Source organism: Cebus imitator, unplaced genomic scaffold (assembly GCF_001604975.1).
Source record: "Cebus imitator isolate Cc_AM_T3 unplaced genomic scaffold, Cebus_imitator-1.0 Scaffold13, whole genome shotgun sequence".
NCBI lineage: Eukaryota > Metazoa > Chordata > Mammalia > Primates > Cebidae > Cebus > Cebus imitator.
This window is the reverse complement of record NW_016107328.1, coordinates 8,128,685-8,148,889: the sequence shown is the minus strand read 5'-3', so window position 1 is coordinate 8,148,889 and position 20,205 is coordinate 8,128,685. Positions and strand designations below refer to the sequence as shown.

Sequence of the window (20,205 nt, the reverse complement as noted above, 5' to 3'; positions counted from 1 at the left end):
GCTGGTTTCTTCCCATATTTAAGGATTTATCCACCTGTTGACTTTGTATTTGCTGGGTTTCAGATTGGGTCTCAAAACTTTCAGATTGACGTTCTGTTTGTTGATGATGAGGTTATTTCTGTTTCTTGGTTTTCCTTCTGACAGTCTGGCCCCTCTGCTGTAGGTCTGCTGAGGTTCACTCCAGGCCCTGATTGCCTGGGGTTCACCTGCAGCAGGTGCTGAACAGCAAGGGTTGTTACCAGTTTTCTTCTTCTGCTATCTTTGTCCCAGAAGGATACCCGCTAGTGTCAATCTGACCTCTCCTTTATGAGGTGTCTCTTTGGAAATATAGGGGTCAGGGAGCTGCTTGAGGAGACGGTCTCTTCTTTATATGAGCTCAAATGGTGAGCTGTGAGCTCTTTTGTTCATTCAGAGCTGCTGGGCATGTTCATTTATGTCTGCTGCAGCAGAACTCATAAACTGCTTTTTGTTCCCAGGTGCTCTGTCCCAGGGATTTAGGGCTTTATTTATGAGTTTCCGTTATGCTGCTGCCTTCTTTTTTTTTTCCTTCAGACCTGCCCTGCCCAGCAAGGAGGCAGCCTAGTCACTGTCGGCCTGTAGAGGCTTTGCTGAGCTGCTGTGGGCTCCGCCCTGCTGCCGAGTGAACTTCCTTGCAGTCCTGTTTATATGGGTGTAGTTAGAACTGCTTTGGGGATGGTTGCCCGCCTCTGTTGAGGCGGAGTCTCTCTGCTGTGGCGTGTTGCCTTGGCAACGGCGGGCTGCCTCGGTAATGGCGGACGCCCCTCCCCCACAGAGCTGGACCGTCCCGGGTTCAGCTGTGCTTGCTGTGAAACTCTCAATCCAGAGTTTCTGGTTGCTGTTCTTTTGTGGGGGTGGGACCAGCCGAGCCTGATCGCCTGGCTCCCTGCCTCAGAGCCTTTTTTAAGTTGGTGTTCCAGTCGCCTGTTGAAGAGGCGCCGGGGTCTGTTTGTTTTCCCCTGCGGCCACTCACTGCGCTGGCTTAAACAGCGGCACTGAGGTTTGTGGTGCTTTTTTTTTTTCTTTTTGCCCTGGAATCTACAATCCTGGTTCCCTGCTCAGTCCCCTTTTTAAACAGACGAATGGCAACTTCCTGTGGCTCCAATCACCATCCAAAAGGGAACCCGGACCGGTGTATTTTGTATGGAGAACCGCTGCTCCGGGGCGCCGACAAAGCAGCCGGGCGGGGCAAAGCAGCGGCGCCGGCCGGCACAGCCGTGCTTGCCGAAACAGCCGCGCTGGTGACCTGCGGACCTTCTGTCCCAGGGAATTTCCTAGTCTGTGGGCAATAAAAATGCAGCGTCCACTCACCCTCTGTGCTTTCACTGGGAGCTGCAATCCTGAGCTCTTCCTAAATGGCCATCTTGGATGGAGAACTGGGGATCTACTTCGAAAGGCTTTTTTTTTTTTTTTTGGAGATGGAATCTCATTCAGTTGCTCAGGCTGGAGTGGAGCGGCATGATCTGGGTTCACTGCAACTTCCACGTCCTGGGTTCAAGCAGTTCTCTGCCTCAGCTTCCCAAGTAGCTGGGATTACAGGCACCTGCCACCACATCTGGCTAATATTTGTATCTTTAGTAGAGACAGGGTTTCACCATCTTGGCCAGGTAGGTTTTGCACTCCTGACCTCGTGATCCACCCGCCTCAGCCTCCCAAAGTGCTGGGATCACAGGCGTGAGCCACTGCTCCTGGCCTGAATTTGAGTTTTATAAGTAAAGTTGATGGAGCAATGCACCATATAAGTGATGAGACGAGAAAGGCTCAATATCACATTTCTTGTTTGTCACACATCATCCTTGTCATGCCCCATGAGGCCAGAATTCTGGTGGACTCACAGAGCCTGGAAGTTCAATGGAGCTCACAGGCAGTACCAGGTAAGTGTGTGATGAAAGCCACCACCCATTTTGAGCATTGGTATAATGTGTGTGTATTGAAAAAGAAAATAAAAATAACTGAGATTGTTTTGGGCAGTGTTTTTATTCTTTTGGTAAGAAGAAAATATATCTGCGTGTATAGGCTGCTAAATACAAATTGGGTAATTCTGGTGATTCTGTATGTGGATTCAATTCCCTTATACTTGCACTTAAAACTGGAGTTGTGCCATATAAAGATGAATGCTAAAATTTATGCTGATGATTTAAAATATTTATGATGCTTATATTTACATTAAATAAAAAATTTAAAATAGCATGACAAGTCAAAAGAGAGACTGGCAGAAAAGAAATAGTTTTATATTTTATTAATAGTCCTTTGAATGATACTTTCCCCCTGCTTTTCCAACAAGGGGCCCCGCATTTGAATTATATTGTCAGCTTTGCTGTCTTATGAGAACAGCAACTTGAGGCTCAGAGAGGTCAGTGGCTTGTTTTAGGTCCAGGAGTTCATAATCGCCCAAGTGTCCACAGTCTGATTTTGCTGGCCTGCTGGGTATAGCTGGACTTGGAAGCTCTGAATATGTGGCTGGTGATGTTTCTGTTTCAAGCCCCTTTTTTACAGACTGGTCCATACACTTCTATAGACTGGTTCTCCCTAGCGGTAAGGAGAAGAGAAAGAGTCAGGAACTTGGATTCTTCTCATTTCTCCTACTTTCTGTTCCTATCTGTAGACAAACATCTCTAGACCAACTAGAAGAATGATGAAGAAGAACTGGATGAATATACTTAGAAAATATGCATCTGTAAGTTAGTTATTGTTAGTTGTAGGTACCAGTTGATGTTCTATCCTCTAGCGGGGAGACTTTGGGTATCTGCTAAAAACCCTGTAAACTAGAACCATTTATCTTCTGATTCTCCATCTACACATCTTCTCACACTGAGTTCAAGTGTACCTCCTCCCTCTATCCTTACCTCATTCTACCTGAGAATACTGAGATGGAGAATTTAAGTGTGGACTTGAGGTCTCACAGCTTAATTGGGGTTTCACATCTATCTGTTATGTATATTGTTTCAGTTTCCTGAATATCTCATTCTTTTTCCTTCCTCAGGACCTCTGCACATGCTCTTTCCTAGAAAAATCCCTCACTCCACGCTCCAGCTTGCCTTAAAGGCAGCCTCCTGCTGATCCTTCAGTCCTCAATCTCATTGCACCTGATGGAAGAAACCTTTCCTATCCTGCTATCTGGAGGTTCCTGTATTGGTCTCTCTTCTCTCCTCTGGCACCCTGTTCTCTTTCCTTCATAATGCCACCACAACTTTTAATTCTATCCTAACCTCTTCATTTATTAGCTAATATCTATGTCCCTCTATAAACTCTACAAAGACAGAGACAGTGGTGTTTTTTTAACTAGCCCTTCATTGTGTACATGGTGTTTGCACAATTAATTTTTTTTTTCTTTTTGTGGGAGTCAAGATTGAACAAATTAAGAAGTTCTAAGCACAGCAAGAGAAAGGAAGACAACCTGGGGAAGGCAGAAATGCTTACCCTCCCCCAGGGAGTCTGGTTCTGGAAGCAAGAGGGCAAGGGACCTGGGCACACCTGTGAAGCTGTTGTGTGCTCTGTGGCTTGGCTATTTCTGTAGTCACAGGTTCCTAAGGGTGCTGCTGTGGCTACCAGGGGGTGTCTCTGGTGTAGGTGGTCCTCCCTGAAGTGTGCAGCTGCTGCGTAGGCCAAGGCCCAGCCAGAGCTTGTCTGAGGCCTGATAGATGGAGCAGCCCACAGCATTTTTCTTGCCTGGTGCTGGCAGCTCTGACTTCAAAGCTGGGACATGCTGACCCAGAACACCGTGACCTTTGGCACAATTTCCTCTATCCTCTCCCCTGCCTTCTCAGCAGGGAGGAGGGAGCAAGTTCCCTTGCACTGGTTTTTGCTGCCTGGAGGGAAAATTTTTCTTTGATTCAGAGACTAGAGAAAGGGCGACATAGGGGAGGACCTGAGGCAGCTGCCTTCTGAGCATGGGGGGAGCCGGACTGGGTTCCACTGGGCTTGGAATTTGGCACTTTGGTAAGCTGGGTGGCAGCCCGGGAGATTTTCTCAAGTACCATCTTGAAATGGGACCTGTTTTTGGAAGCACCTGCCTAGATGCTGGAAAAAGTAAGGCAGGGCCACTTCTTATCTACCAGCCCTTACCATCCAGCCTCCCAAGTGCCATCTGAGTAGATGAGTCAAATTGCGTTATGATTTAGCTGAGAGTTACTAAGGGTTCCCTGAGCCTCAGTTCTGTTATCTTTGAAATGGAGATAGCAATAGAATAGAAACTTTCTAGAACGAGCATGAGGATTGGAGCAATGTGCATAAAGTGCCTAAGCACAGTGGCTGGCATGAGGCAGAAGGCAGTACGTCAATCAGTCAATAAGCAGCTGCCATCGCCAGCAGCAGCACTGCCATAGTCTTTCCTAGGCTGCCTTATCAACATGATCTCTTTTGTCCTTGTGGATTGACACAACCCCTTCTTTTTTTTAATTGCATTTTAGGTTTTGGGGTACATGTGAAGAACATGCAAGATTGTTGCATAGGTACACACGTGGCAGTGTGATTTGCTGCCTTCCTCCCCATCACCTATATCTGGCATTTCTTCCCATGTTATCTCTTCCCGACTCCCCACCCCCCGCTGTCCCTCCCCTATTTCCCCCCAACAGACCCCAGTGTGTAGTGCTTCCCTCCCTGTTTCCATGTGTTCTCAGTGTTCAACACCCGCCTGTGAGTGAGAACATGCGGTGTTTGATTTTCTGCTCTTCTGTCAGTTTGCTGAGAATGATGGTTTCCAGGTTCATCCATGTCCCTACAAAGGACACAAACTCATCATTTTTGATGGCTGCATAATATTCCATGGTGTATATGTGCCACATTTTCCCTGTCCAGTCTATCATTGATGGGCATTTAGGTGACACAACCCCTTCTTAGCAGAGGAAACTGAGGTTGGCAAGTGATCAAATGACTTTCCCACAGTCACGTTGCTAATATATGTTAAAATAAACGGCACAAATCAAGTCTGTCCCATCTAGAAAAAGGGTCCTTTTCTATTTCTTTCCTTCTTTCTTTTACTTCTTATTTATTTATTTATTATTATTGCCTTGGCTTACCTCCTTGAGCCACGGAAGTAGAATCTAGTTTATGTTGTTGGCATCTGCTGAAGATGTATGATTGTCACTATAACCATCTCTATCAATGACAGAGAGCAGAGGGAGCTGCCAACATTAGTAGAGGACTTAATAATTTATGAGGCACTTTAACCTACACTGCCATTTTTGGCATCCACAGTCTTGCCTGTATAGTTGGAAAAACAAGACAATGACTTCACAGGGTTACTTCCTTCTACCTAGTTAAGGCCTTATTTGCCTACGCCAGGGAGTGAGTAGCTGATTCCTGGGATATGTACTTACATGACCTCTTTTAATCTCAACTCTGCCATTTATGAGCTCTGTGACCTCAATCATTCTGTGCCTCTTTCTTCATCTATAAAATGAAGGTAATTATAGCAATGTGAGACAATAAATAACAACTGCTTATCACAGTGCCCAGCACATACAAGAGCTTGGTAAATAATAGATACACACTACTATCAGGTTGGGAAAAAACCCATGTTCTGTTGCTAAAAATTTTTGTTTCTTTTTTAGTGATAGTAGCTGGATAAAATTGGACTTCAAAATATTAAGTTACATAAAAGCAAAAACTGACAAAGAGTTTCTGCACAGTGAAAAAACCAACAACAGAATAAACAGACAACCTACGGAATGGGAGAAAAATTTTGCAGACTATGCATCTGACAAAGGTATAATATCCAGTATCTATAAGAAACTTAAATTTACAAGAAAAAACCCCAAACAACCCCATAAAAATTTGGCAAAGGACATAAACTGACACTTTGCAAAAGAAGAAATACATGCAGCCAAAAAGCATATGAAAAAGAGGCTCAACATCAGTGATCCTTAGAGAAATGCAAATTAAAACCACAATGAGATAACCGTCTAACATCAGTCAAAATGACTACTATTAAAAAGTAAAAAAGTAACAGATGCTGGCAAAGTTGTGGAGAAAAGGGAACACATATACAGTTGGTAGGAGTGTCAATTAGTTCGGCCATTGTGGAAGACAGCGTGGTGATTCCTCAAAGATGTAAGGACAGGAATACCATTCAATCAAGCAACCTCTTTACTGGGTATATACCCAAAGGAATATAAATTATTCTATTATAAAGACACATGCACTTGTATGTTCACTGCAGCACAATTCACAATAGCAAAGACATGGAATCAACGTAAATAAAGATTAGATAAAGAAAACATAGTACATATACACCATGGAATATTATACAGCCATAAAAAGAACAAGATTATGTCTTTTGCAGGGACATGGATGGAGCTGGAGGCCATTACTGTTAGCAAACTAATGCAGAACAGAAAACCAAATACCGCATGTTCTCACTTGTAAATGGGAGCTAAGTGATGAAAACACATGGACACATAGTGGGGGCAACACACACTGGGGTCTTTCAGAGGATGGAGGGTGGGAGGAGGGAGAGGATCAGGAAAAGCAACCAACAGGTTGTCTTAATTTTTGCCGTTTTTACAACCCCAGAAAGTAGAAGAGTGCTGCATCAAGGTAGGGGATGTTCAGCATAGGTTGAATGAATGACTTGGATGATAAATAATAAATCACAGATAAATAATAAATCACACACAAAAATAACAACTAACAGTAGCAGGCCTAATTCCTGGGCAATGAAATAATCTGTACAACAAACACCCATGACACAAATTTACCTATGTTACCTGCACTTGTATGGCTGAACTTAAAATAAGTTAAAAAAATTAAGTTACAGAATACTAAGGAAATCTTTGAGCACTGGGGAGATTAGGCAGGAACCCACTGCTTTAGAGTAACTAGAAATAGCAATGCCCAAGGATGTGGTTTTGCTTCAGGACCAAGGACAGCACCAGACTTGCTCCCCTGCCCCTCACTTGGGATGTGGCCTGTGGGACATGAGTTAAGAAGTCTTCCTCAGGGCTTCCTGTTCTGCACTTGCCACATGTCTCCTGGCTTCTCTGCACCTGCCTCTGGCATTCTTCCCACCTAAAATGCTTTTTCCTCTCTTGTTATGAAATATTTTCAACATAGCAAGAAGCATAGGGAATATACTAATCACCTTTGCACCTACCACTTATATTTAGCAGATGTTGACATTTGCCGCAGTTACTTCTGATCTCTTCTCTTTTAAAATGAAACTTGACAGAGGCCATTGTAGCTTTTTTACGCATCTCCTCATCAGTATTTTTCCTTCCTCTCCCAAGGTGATTGTAGGCTGTCACTGTCTCCCTCCTTTCTCTACCCCAGTTCTCCTCCACTCATCCAAGTCCTCCACATTTTAAAGAGCCAGGTCAAGGCCCCTGTCCTCCAGCTCATGATGACCTTTCTTGCATGGCATTATTGCACTCGATTTTGGAGGGATTACTGTGATTTATTATTTATCATCCTAGTCATTCATTCGACATGTGCTGAACAGCCCCCACTTTGATGCAGCACTTTTCTACTTGTTGGGGTGCAAAAATGAGTTCCACATGGCCTCTGCTTCCAAGAGCTCACAGAACATAGCATGTGGGTGAATGCTATCTTGCAGTGAGAAGGAAAGCTTGTTAGGAAAAGGACTTGTCTCTAGAAGTCTGCCACAGCTTTTGCACAGGAATTTGATCTCCCATAAACACTCATGGCCTTGTGATCAGAAGACTGGAAATGGTGTGAGAATCAGAAGCAAGGTACAAATGTCTGCCCCATGTCAGGTCTTATGCAAGGTTCGTGAAATATATTATTTCATTTAATGTTCCACAAACCAGCAAGATGAGTGTTACTACCTTTCTTTAACAGATGTAAAGTCAAGGGTTGGAGAGACTCCAAACCTACTGAGAAGTGCAGTTCACATTTTAACTGAAGCTCTTTAATGTCAATGCCTGTATTGATCTGTCTCCCTCTTTAGACCGTGAGCAACTCAAGACAGACTGAACCTAGTTCATCTCTGTTTCCCAGGCCCACCACTGTTTATGAGCAGATATTTGATGTGTGGACATACATGCTGCAGTAGATCTCTGGAATTAAAAGAAAACAAGGACGTATAAGTCTTGCCCCCAAGGAGCTTACCATTTAGGTGAGAGGGCAGGCTTTGTAACAGATGCAAGAAAGCAGTGCCTAAATGCCTGTCATACAGCATGGGGTTTCTGCTCTGAATGGGATAAGAGATTACATTCTCTTTGCTGATGTATCCTTTTAATTGAATGAGGCCAAATCACTTGCAGACACAGCATTTTCTCAGGACCCCTGTTTTGCTGCAGCTCAGGATGTCTGTCTTTCCCCAAACTCTGACATTCCTGGCTCTAACCCTGTCATTTCTATCTGCCCCATTGCTCTGTCACTCTTCAGACTTTGGGCTCAAACTTGCCACACAGGATCTCTGCTCTCTTCTTTCCCTTTGGTGCCTCTTGCTGTTTGGATGAGAAGCTACTGCTCCAACCTCAGGGGCCCCATCAGCTGGACCAAATTCCACTTCATCACCTCCAAAGTGTGGAAAATGTAGTATGTATGCACACACACACATCACACACCGTATGTATATACTCTATATGTATACTCCTTCTTCCAGGAACCCATGTCTTCTTCAAAACAGAGTCTGGGACAGGCATTCTTCTAGGTGGCATAGACCTCCATGGCAGATGGGTAAAGCCTATGATTCCTTCTCAGATTAATGACTTTAAATGAATTAAATAAAGATACATGGGATTTCAAAGGGAACTATAGCAAAAAGCTATTATGAAACAGCACACGCGCATGCACACACACACAAGCACAGACACACAAAGCTATATTAGTTATCCTCCATTGCTGAGCAGCAAACAGCATACTAGAGCCACAGGCATTTCCTATCTCCCAGTCTCTGCAGGTCAGGGGTTTGGGCGTGGCTTCACTGGGTCCTCTTGCTCCAGGTCTCTCATGAGGCTGCAATTCAGGTGTCTGCCAGAGCTGTAGTCATCTCGAGATGGCCTGGGCATGAGTCTGCTTCCAAGCTCGCTCACAGGCTCGTGGGCAGAATTGGGTTTCTCATGAGATGTCTAACTGAGGGCCTCATTTCCGCACTGATTCTTGGCCAGAAGCTGCGCTCAGTTTCTCGCCACGTGGGCCTCTCTGCGGACAGCGCCTAACGTGGCATCTGGCTCTGTCAGAGTGAGGAAGTAAGAGGGAAAGTGAGTGTGAGCAAGACCGAAGTCATCATCTTTTATAACCTCATCCTGCATGTGACACCTCCTCACCTTTGCCCTATTCCATCCATGAGAAGCAGGTCAGTAGGTCCAGCTCACCCTCAAGGGAGAGCTGAATACAGGTTGTGAAAACCAGAAGACTCAGTCATTGAAGGGCATCTTAGAGGCCTCACTACCCTCACTACCGCAAGTACTCTGTACGTTACATAAAGGCATCAAAGAAGATCTATCAGAAGCCCAGTAACTAATGTAACTTTGAAATAGACATGAGGGCAATATTTTATGATCTCTGCCACAGCTGACATATGATATGAAATTATCTGTCATTTCTGTGGATGACAAAAATCACAGCTATTGCTGATAAACTGTGTCTGTCTACATACACAAGTGATAGAAATATTAAATTTCAGTTAGAGGTTAGTGAAAATCAAGCCATATTTTTTTCTCATTCATCATAGACCTCCAGGCATCTGCTTTCTGATCCTTGCAGAGTTCATGGACCTAAGTTAAGAACGTCTCCTCAAGAGACTGAATGCAGACAGAGATGGCTTATTGGTTCGTCACAGATGATGTGAACTACTCACAGATCCCCAGTTTCCTTGGGGCTAGAAGGTGTCCCAAGAGGGTTTAAAACATGGGAGGAAGCTTGTATCCTTGTTTGCTCTTCCCCATAAAAGAATGACTTTCAGAGTCACAGGTGTTTGTTCAGCTTCAACGTCTTCCATAAGGTCAGCCCACTGGGAGAGTCTTTGCCCTGAGTCAGGGTGATAGGAGTCAGGGTGATAGGAAGAGAAAGAGGGAGGAAAGGAAATGGAGAAGCTTGCAGTTTTCTAGCTGTAACTGAGTCATCTCTAACAAAAGATGCAGGAGCAGGAAACCTGTTTTAGACTCATTTCTAAGCCATGTGCTCTAATCCATATTTACCAGCATAGAAAAACAGTTCATCCCTACTTAACTCTCAGGTCTATGGCTCATTTGAGGGGGAAAAAGTATAATTATTACCAAAAATAAGTGTTTTACACTTTCCTATGGCCATGTCCAGGATGACACACAATTCTCCATGTCCTACCTACAACTCCACACTTTTTTCCCCAATGCAAGAATGGCATTATTCAGCCCATAATTCACTTTAATGGGTCTTTATTCAACAAACATGCATTAAGCATCTATCATATGGCAAGAAATAGGCTAGACACTGAGGATTAAGGCAGGAATAATGTCAAGGAGGAGTTCCTGCTCTCTTGGAGCTTACATTCTGGAGGAGAGAGACAGGTTACAAACAAGTAAACCAAGATAAGGCTGAGATCCTGGAAAGTTCTTTAGAAAAAATAAACCACGGCCTGGAGAGAGGATAACCAGATGGCATTTATGTTTGACAAGGTGGCCAGGGAAATCTTCACTGAGAAGAAAGCATTTGACCTGACACCTGTATGATAAGAAGTGGGGCAGGTGGAGGTTGGGCAGAGAACATTCTAAGCAGAGAAAACTGCATGAGGCCTGAGTTTCAGCTGAAGCTTGGCATGTCTGGAGAAAGAAAAAGTTTGCTTATTTTTACTTAATTGTGCTTAAAGAAAAATACATGTGATAATCTTGGTTTGATGTACAAGTGGTATGAAGGCACAGATGATTTGTAAAGGAATTTTTCTTTATGTGTATGTACATTAATAATTTTACCTATCACACTTCAGGAAAACTAACCACTTTTAGGCCCATTCTAGAGAACTTAGGGATATTTTTAGAGACTTGAATATCTACCAGCCTCAGTAACTGTCTTTCTAGCATAGCACTGGAAAACTCCTGCTTTAGTCTTCCTTCTATCCCAGACTCGACACATATTCTCTTTATGTTGATCCACTTTATCTTCAGTTTGCTATACCTTAGATTTTTAAACAATCCATTCACATAGCAACCTTCCTGCAACACCATCCAAAAAGATTTCTGATTTCGATAAAGTTTTCACCCTCCTTCCTGTCCTTGATGAGATTCCTTCACCCCTAAGGACCTCTGCAATATTATAAATATTCACCATTTATTATATATATATTTTTCCTCTGGCTGTTTCCAAGTTCTCACTCTGGGAGCAAGCGGCACCCAGCACTTCCTCTTCTCCCTCCCTGTGTCCCACTGCCACTCAGGGAAGCCACACTCGGTCCAGCTGTCAGATGTTTCTACCCTCCCCTCCCTCTAAATCTCCTTGGACCTCAAATGCTAATTGAAGAGCTCAGAAAGAGGACGTTAAGAAGGGGGCTTTCTGGTGGGCAACGATGAATCACCGGCAGAATCACTGTTCAGACAGGCCATCTGATGAGTCACCTCTGCGGTGGGGGGAGTGGACAGTCAGTGAGACAGATAATGTGTCAGTCTCTCTCCCCGGCCTGACCCTGGACATCAAAATAGGCTGCAGTTTCCTCCTTCTGGATCCATTGCTGGCATTTGACCTAACACTATGAGAAATTGAAACCAAGAAGGAGGGTAGTAAAGTGAAGCTTTCTAGGCTGTTGAGCTGAAGTTTAAATATTGTAATGGAGACACTTAAACAGGCTTGTCATCCTGGCCAGCGACTACCCAAGCAATGTCTTGCTGACTCAGGCCATCCTCTCCACCAATATAAATGCTCTGTGTTTCATCTGAATGTTCTCATCGTTGAGGTCTCGTTTCATTTAATAATGAACAATGCAGAGCAGATGAGAACCACTTTCTACAAGGCAAAAAAATAACAACAGCTTCTGTGAATTAAACATCTACTGTGCCAGGGACTTGACAGACATCACCTCATTTAATTCTGATACCTTCTCAAGTAGGTATGGCTCACTCAGTGATACAGACCATGAAACTGAGGCTCAGGAAGTTTCAGCCATTTCCCCCAAGTGCTCACGCGTAGGAAAGGGGAAAGCTGATTATAGAATAAGGTGCTTATAGAACTTATCATCCCAAACAGGGCACTTTTGAAAGTAAAAGGGAGACCTAGTAATAATGTCACCCAGCCACAGATGCAAAGATGAAATGTCTCAGCAAGCAAGAGTACAAAAATGCCCGAGTTTTGAATCAGTGTTTTTGGCTCTACAGCCTAGCCCATTCACCCAGTTGGTTGTCAGGGAGGTAAAAGGAGAAATCTGCAATCAGCTCCCCCTATTCTCTTATGATGCTTTTGCTGGCTGTTTCCTTTCCTTCTCTTTCCATTCTGAGATACCAGGATGCAGCTCAAGCCTCTGTGCTTTTGAGCACCCCTGTGTGTGACTCTGATGTCCTGCCAGGCATGGGTACTCCTGACGATATGTTCTTTAAGGACAGGCAGTTGTTCTTGTCCATCATTGTATCTTAGAAAGTAACATACAGGAATGCAGTAAGCACTTAATATATGTTCATTCAGTGAATGGGTAAGTTATTGAATGAATGCAATGATGTGCAGAGACAAGCAGGGATGAGTATCACTGCGTGTCTGGGGAATACCAGTGAGTTTGAGACATCCAGCATATAAAAAGAAATAAGAAAGAGGAAACAGTGGATGCATCGCCAGGCTGAGCTTCAATTTCATGGTTAAGGCAGAGCCATCAAAGTCTCTGAGCAGGAAAATGACAGAGTCTGATTTGCATTTTGGAAAGAACATTTCTGTGGTTGTGTTCCAGGTTAAGCCTGTGAGAAACTAGACATTGAAGGTATGTAAAACATGTTTTCAAAAGGGCTACTGAGTGCCCAGCATAATATAACCTTTTACATATTTGATCAATCTCCAAGCTGGGGCAAGAACCACCTCTGCTTGGAGTCAGAATCTGGACATCCTTTGTGGAAAGCAATTGGTCACCTTGTTGGGACACCTAAGAGCCACTCTTTTGGGGGAATATTTTACCTCTGTTTATTTTTTGGCTTCTTCCCCAATATTAGCAGTTCTGCCATGGGGTGGCTGGGTAGGTGGAAGGGACCCACCCAGGTTCAGGAAAGGGAGGAGCAGTTTCTGTGATGATTACAGACAGACCCATTCACTGGAATTTTTCCTAACATCTCTCGATGACCTTTATGCCTCTGAGGGCCTGGACATGGTGTAGCAGCTCTTCAGCTGGGACAGGGCATATGAAGGGGTATCATACATGAGTGTTCCCCTAAGTGGGGCTGTGGCTAGCATTGCTCCCGCAGAGCACCCCAGGGGACCTTGCTGTGCACAACCCTATGTCCTGGGGTTTCCTGCAAAGCTTCGCCCTGTCTGGTGAGAAAGCTGCCAGACAGTGTGAGATGAAAGACATCGTTCACACTTATGGTGACTGGAATGTGCGCTGAGACCAATTCATAAGCATTTCACAGTCCAATGATGAATGATAGGTCCCTTGTACTGACTCCTTAACTAGCTCCCTTCAAGGGACAGGCGACTTTTGGGGATGTTCAGGCCCTGGCCAGGTCCTATCCTCCGTGCCAGCACTATCCACCTCCCTGAAATCTTCCCCTATCACCTGATCCTCACCTCATTCCTCTTGCTTAAATCTGTTTCCTTCCTGGTCTCTACCTTGCTACATTCATTCCGCAGTCATCTCTGTTCTATGAGCCAGGCCCTTCCCTAAGCATTTCCCATGGATATTATAACCTAACTTTCAAGCTTTGATAGCACTTATCAGCAGAATTCTGCTTGTATCTTGGGCCAGGATGAGTACAGCACACCCCTGGCTACAGAGAGGCTAGGAACTCTAATACTTGGCTTCCCAGCTTGCATACATGAGGTAGCAATGGAGAAGAGTGTTTGGGGAGACTTTTAGTCGGGAATCAACAGTGTTGACTCCACACCCACCGCTGTCATTCCATTTTACAGGTTAAAAAACCAAGTCACATGGAAGATAAATAACATGCTCAACATCGCCCAGCCAGAAGTGGCGGAGACGTGACTAAACTCACAGGGGACAACTCCCGAGTCTTTGCTAGGAACAGCCAGTGAAGATCCTCACAGAAAGAGGAAGAAGTAGATGAATTCATGACAAATTAAGAAGTAGAATGGTGGCCGATTGTCTTTGGGAGAAAGTGGGATCAGGACGACTCCAGGATTCTGCCTGAGATGGGACACGCTAGAGTATTACTTGGGAATGTAAAAAAAAATATCAAATTACTGAATGAGTTCCATGTGCTACTGTCTTCATACTTGAGTTCTAATTCTGTTAAGGTTGTATCATTGTCTTCTTTTTAAAAAGTGTGGAAACGGAGGCTCACAGAGATGGTACTGTTTTCTCCAAGTCGCAATGATGGTAAATACAGATGACAGCTGGATATCAACTGGCTCTGGGAAGCTTCCAAATACAGTGACTCAACGCTGCTCCACACAGCCTTCTTACAAGGAAAAATGAGAACGGAGGCCACGGGCCGGCTTCTGTGAATTGTGTGTTGTTGGAATTCCTGTCCTTCCTTGACCCAGATTTGTAAACAGAGGCTTTGGAAGCCAAAGTACACACGGGCAGATGCAAAGGAGCCGTCTGATGAGGAGAAAGTCGAATGTGCTTGGGGTGGGTGCTCGCCTGCCTGAAGCACGTGTCCCCGAGGCCTCCTGCTGTCTCCGCAGCTGGCTGTCTTGGGCCTGGTGGTCTGCAGATGGCCACGAAGTGTCTCTGGGCTGTCCAGCTGCAGCCTGAGCGGGCTGGCGGTTTTGGAGGGGCTGATGCTGCGGGCGCTGGGCAGCCGCTGATAGAGCTTCCTTTTGCTACTTTTAGGCTTGTTGCTGAGCCTTTTTAAAGGGAAGGGGGGAACATAAGCAAAGATATTTGCTGTATCTTGGAACTGGAATGCCCCACTACAAAACCAGCTATCATTTACTCACTCATCCAAGAAATGCAGGTTGAGCCCCTGTGGAACAGCAGGCCCCATCAAGATGCAGCAGGGATGAACACGAGTACCTGTCTTCAGGGAACTTGCAGTTTATTGGATGGAGACAGGCAACCTATAAAGATTTGATTAAATGTCTAATATGTGCTATAGGAAGAGAAGAAGCAAAGTAAAGGAGTCAAGAATGAAAAGACCAGGGGACACTTCTCTGACGAAGTCACATTTGAGCACAGACCCAAACAAAGCAAAGCAGTGGGCCCAGCAGATCTCCGAGGCTGGGATGGTCTCTGGCAAAGGGAACAGCAAATTCAAAAGCCCTGAGCAAGGCAGGCCTCCAGGGATGTATGCCTTCTTCAGATGGGTAAAGAGCACCGTGCTTGGGGAGGGTCTGGAAGCTGCGGCCTGGGAACAAGTGGGAGAACTGAGGTGTTTAGGGTAGAAAAGGGAAGACATGCAAATAGCAGGCAGCTTCCCTCACATCAAGGGTTCAAAGTCTTATCCGAAGGATAAAACTTTCTATTAACGTAATGGCGGAAGTTGGAACCAAAGACCAGACCAGCGGATGGAAGTTGCTGGAGGCTGTTTTCAAAGGTTTGTTGAGTAATGCCCAAAGCATCAGCTCTAAAAATAAGGGACGTCATATTAGTATGCTAAGGCCGACATAATAAAATATCATAGACTGGAGGGCTTACACAACAGAAATGTATTTTCGCACAGTTCTGGAAGCTGGAAGTGTTAGACAAAGGTGTTGGAAGGGTTGGTTTCTTCTGAGGCCTCTTTCCTTGGCTTACAGGTGACCATCTTCTCTGTATGCCTTCACATGGTCCTTTGTCTCTGCATATCCATATCCTAATCTCCTCTTTTTATAAGGACACCAGTCATATTGGATAGAGCCCGCTCGCCTGACCTCATTTTTATGTAGTTACCGCTTTAAAGGCCTTATCTCCAAATACAGTCATATTCTAAAGTAGCGGGGGTTAGGGCTTCAACATCTTAATTGTAAAAAGGGGACACAATTTAGCTCATAATAACCTTTCCTTCACAATTTAAATTTACTGAAGAAGCTGAATTGTTTGTTCTGAAATGAGTGATTCATTCTATCTGGATTTCTTAGATTGCCTGTCTGTGGTTCACTGTTTTTCTGGTAAATGGTACTTAGATCCTTGATTGAACTTAAGTTTGATTTTCAGGCAAGACTACATCAGGTGGTGGTGTATACTTCCATCAAGAGGCAAATGATATCTTCTTGTCTCTCTGTAAGGTACAAAACAATCTTCAACCACACAAGTGAGGATTCTGAAGTACCTAGAATATCTGGATGACTGCGGCTTGAGTGGATGTCCTTGAGACACCTGAAGACCCTGATGTGCCTTGAAACCATGATTCAATTAGATCCATTACTTAATAACAGCTATTTTAGAAGGTACTTATTTTGTAGATGTCATTACATTAGTGTATGGTACTGGAGTCCGGAATAGAAGAGGGACAGACATAAACAGGCATCTGGGTGGGAGGGAAATGTTCCGAGAGCTGGGTTTGGATCCTAGCCCTGACCAGGATACTAGAATGTGATTCTAGCCAAGTGGCCTAAAACTTTGAGTCCACGTTCCTTATTGGTGAAATGCATATTACATTTTTCTCTTCAAAATTTGCTTCAGGTGTCACCTCCCCCAGGTGACCTCCCCTACCCTTCTCCCAGCCTTGTCTGACAGCTCATCATCCCCGGGGCATCCCTCTCACCGAATGCTCACCTCCAGCATACACATAGCTTACCTTTTGCTATTTACCTATGTGTCTGCTCCTCAGACTAGGATTCCTTCAGGTTCAGGACTGTGTCCTCAAAGCTGTTTTCAGGACAGTTGCTTGTTCGTGGTGCTCAACCAATACTTCAGTGACTAAAAGGATTGCTCCTGAGTAGTGTTCTAAATCCCAGCTGCAAACTAGAAATCCCAAGAAGCTTTTTAACAATTACTGATATACCTCAGGGCTCAACGCGAGAGCTCTCCAGGTGATTCTAACATACAGCCAGCGTTGAGAACCATTGTTCTAGGGGAGTAGTTCTTAAAGTGTGGTCCTCAGACCAGCGCATGGGCATCTACATGGGAATTTATTAGAAGTGCAATTCTTGAGTCTCACTCCAGACCTACTGAATCAGAATCCTGGGTCTAGGGCTCAGCTCCACCTTTGTAATAAGTCCTCCAGGTGATTCTGATGCAAGGTAATGTTTGAGAAACCCTTTTCTAGGGGAGTAACCAGCAGTTCTTTTTTTTTTTTTTTCTTTTTTTTTTCTGTAAAGGGCCAGACAGTAAATATTTATGCTTTGTAAATCACGCAGTCTTTGTGACAACCTCTTAAGTCTGCTGTTACAACAAGAAAGCAGTCATAGATGATATGTAAGTACATGAATTATTTTCTTTTGTTCCAATAAAACTTTCTTTATAAAAACAGAACCTAGGCCCAGACCTTGGTTTGCCAATCACTTTTCTAGGAGATAGAATTGGTCAGTTGTTGCTATGTAACAAGTCACCACATAAGTGGCTTCCTGTCCACTAATTTGAACCACTTATTCTTACGCACAGATCTGTGGTTAGCTGATGTAGTCTAGGTTTGTCTGAGGGAAGAAGTGGGGAAATACCCCCCACCTTTAGAGACAACTGCAAGTCACATGCAAAGAGTGTAAAAAAGGAAAAATGAAAGATGAAGAACTGAAATCAGTAATTCAATCTATACCAGGGAGTAAGTGAAATAACACATTAAAAGGGTCCAGGAGTATCTGGGCATATGATCTGTGCCTTGTGAATGCTGGCTATTGTTATTATTATTATAATTATTAATGATCATTCTTTATTTTGTATAATTCAAGGCTAGTAATTGGAGGCAACTGTCCATTCTTTTGGGAAGGCTGTTACAGACATCCTCAGTGATGAGTGTCACTTATCATTAGCACTTCTGACAACAGGTGTACAGAGTTGTCTGTGCTAGCAGCCTGCTCGTTGACAGAACGGTTTGTTCTCAGTGCTGTGGGCTGTTTATTCAGAGGAGGCCCCAGGACAGGCTTGCCATGCCATGATCAATTGCTGCTGAAAAACAGGCAAATCATTCCTGATAGCTGATGTTCAGTAGGAATGGGGAGCTGAGATCCTGGTTTGAAAAAAATGACTTGTTTGGAGCTCAAGTAACTGTATATTCTTAATTAAGGAGAGTCTATTTTTGGTATGTCTTAGGGAAAACAGGCACATGAAGGGGAAGCAAATTGGCCTTAGAGAGTTATTAGTAATGGTTAACTTGGCAGTGTGTGTCCTGGGCTCAGTACAACTTTTGTCATCCCAGCTCTTTCAATGGAGGTTCTCATGTGCTCTATGTAGATCACTTGCATCCGAATCACCTGGGAATTGGCAATGCATACATATTTCTGGGGCCTAACCCTAGAGATTCTGATTTGGGAGTGTAAGGCAAGATGCTGATTGGAAAAGCTTTCTCGTACTTGTGATGACCCATCCTGAAAGATGGCACTGATCTCCCCGTTTGTACACTTACATATATTTACATAGTTTCAAAGAAACTGAGGTTCACACTCGCAGCTGATCAGAACTAGAGAAGTCTGACTTCCAAACTCTTCAAAGTGTGAGGACCATGTCTTATTCATCCTCGTATCCCTGGCAAGGTGTCCTGAAGGAGTACTGTATTGAATCCAGTGTTTATGGGGCCTTCATTTGATGAGATTCGAGTTGGAACCCAGGATGGCAAAGTGACTCACCCACAGGTGTGCCCCGATGCAACTTGGGACCCTCTGAGTCCTCTACTGTCTCCTGCCTGTTGGAGTCTGGCCCTTCCAAGCTTCTCTTTGGGAGGGGAACGCCTCTATATGAAACCCACTGACATGTTAGACGTTGTGGTAGATGATTTAAACCTGCGATTTTATTTGATTCTTCAAGAAATAAAATCTGACAAATTGGCATTATGAACTCCACTTTATGAAAGAGAAAATGTGCTGAAAGTCACATGGCCAATGAGTGGTAGAGGTAGAATTTGAACTGAAGTTTGTTTGATGTATGTAGTGATTGAAATGGAGCATGAGAGGGTGCTCCTGGGGGGGGCCTGATAATGTTCTGATTTTTGATCTGGATGTTGGCAGCTCAGGAGAGAAAAATAAATTTTTCAATGCGTAAAAATTTATCACCATAGAGTTGGGCTTCCTGCACTCGTCTATGAGTGTTGCTCTTCAGGGACAATGTAGGAAAACAAATCCAGGTGTGTCTGGTTTGCAAACTCATGCTCTCCATTATTTCCTCTTGCTTTTAAACATAAGAGCTTGGTTCCTTCCCAATCATGTTTTGGGACATTTCTATGTGAAGTGACACAGTGTATAAAAGGATAGTCTGAGCTAGAACCCAGGTCTTTTTCTTCCTCAATTAATATCAATGGATACTCTTTTTTTTCCACACCAATCACCACTGGGGAAGCCCCAGCAGATGACTGAGCATGACTGTTTCTGGGATAGTACAGAAGCCCATTTTACACAAGACTAAGATTTCATTATAGGCCAGGCGTAGTGGCTTACGCCTGTAATCTCAGCACTTTGGGAGGGCAGATCACTTGAGGTCTGAAGTTGGAGACCAGCCTGGCCAACATAGTGAAACCCCATCTCTACTAAAAACACAAACAATTAGCTGGGCATGGTGGCATGTGCCTGTAATCCTAGCTACTGGGGAGGCTGAGGCAGGAGAATCATTTGAACCTGGGAGGCAAAGGTTGTAATGAGCCAAGGTCATGCCACTGTACTCCAGCCTGCACAACAGAGAGCAACTCTGTCTTAAAAAACAAAAAAGAAGCTTTTATTATAATTGACACCTATATTCCTATGACCTTTAACCCAGGTTTTCTTAAACAATTTTATTTAGTTATAATTGACATATACTACGTTGCTTATATTTAAAGTGTGTAGTTTGGTAAGTTTTGACATATATCTACACCTATGAAATTAAGATAATGAACATGCCAATCACGACCAAAATTTTCTTGTGCCCTTTTGTAATCCCTTCTTCCAAACTGTCCCTGTTAACCCTCCTATCCCTTGTCCCCAAGGCACCAATGATCTGCTTTCTGTTGCTGTGATATTAGTTTTCATTTCCTAGAATTTCGTATACAAAGAATTAACCGTTATATACTCTTTAGCATGTGGATTCTTTCACTCTGCATAATTATTTTGCAATTC

General features: G+C 44.0%; 1 long non-coding RNA gene across 1 annotated transcript in view; it reads left to right on the top strand.

Annotated features, from left to right (window-relative positions):
• LOC108283870 overlaps positions 1-20,205 on the top strand; it is a 434,667-nt gene that overhangs the window by 373,131 nt on the left and 41,331 nt on the right. The window contains exon 10 of the long non-coding RNA XR_005195792.1: positions 13,993-17,383. This is a non-coding gene — a long non-coding RNA (uncharacterized LOC108283870). The remainder of the gene's footprint in view (positions 1-13,992; positions 17,384-20,205) is intronic.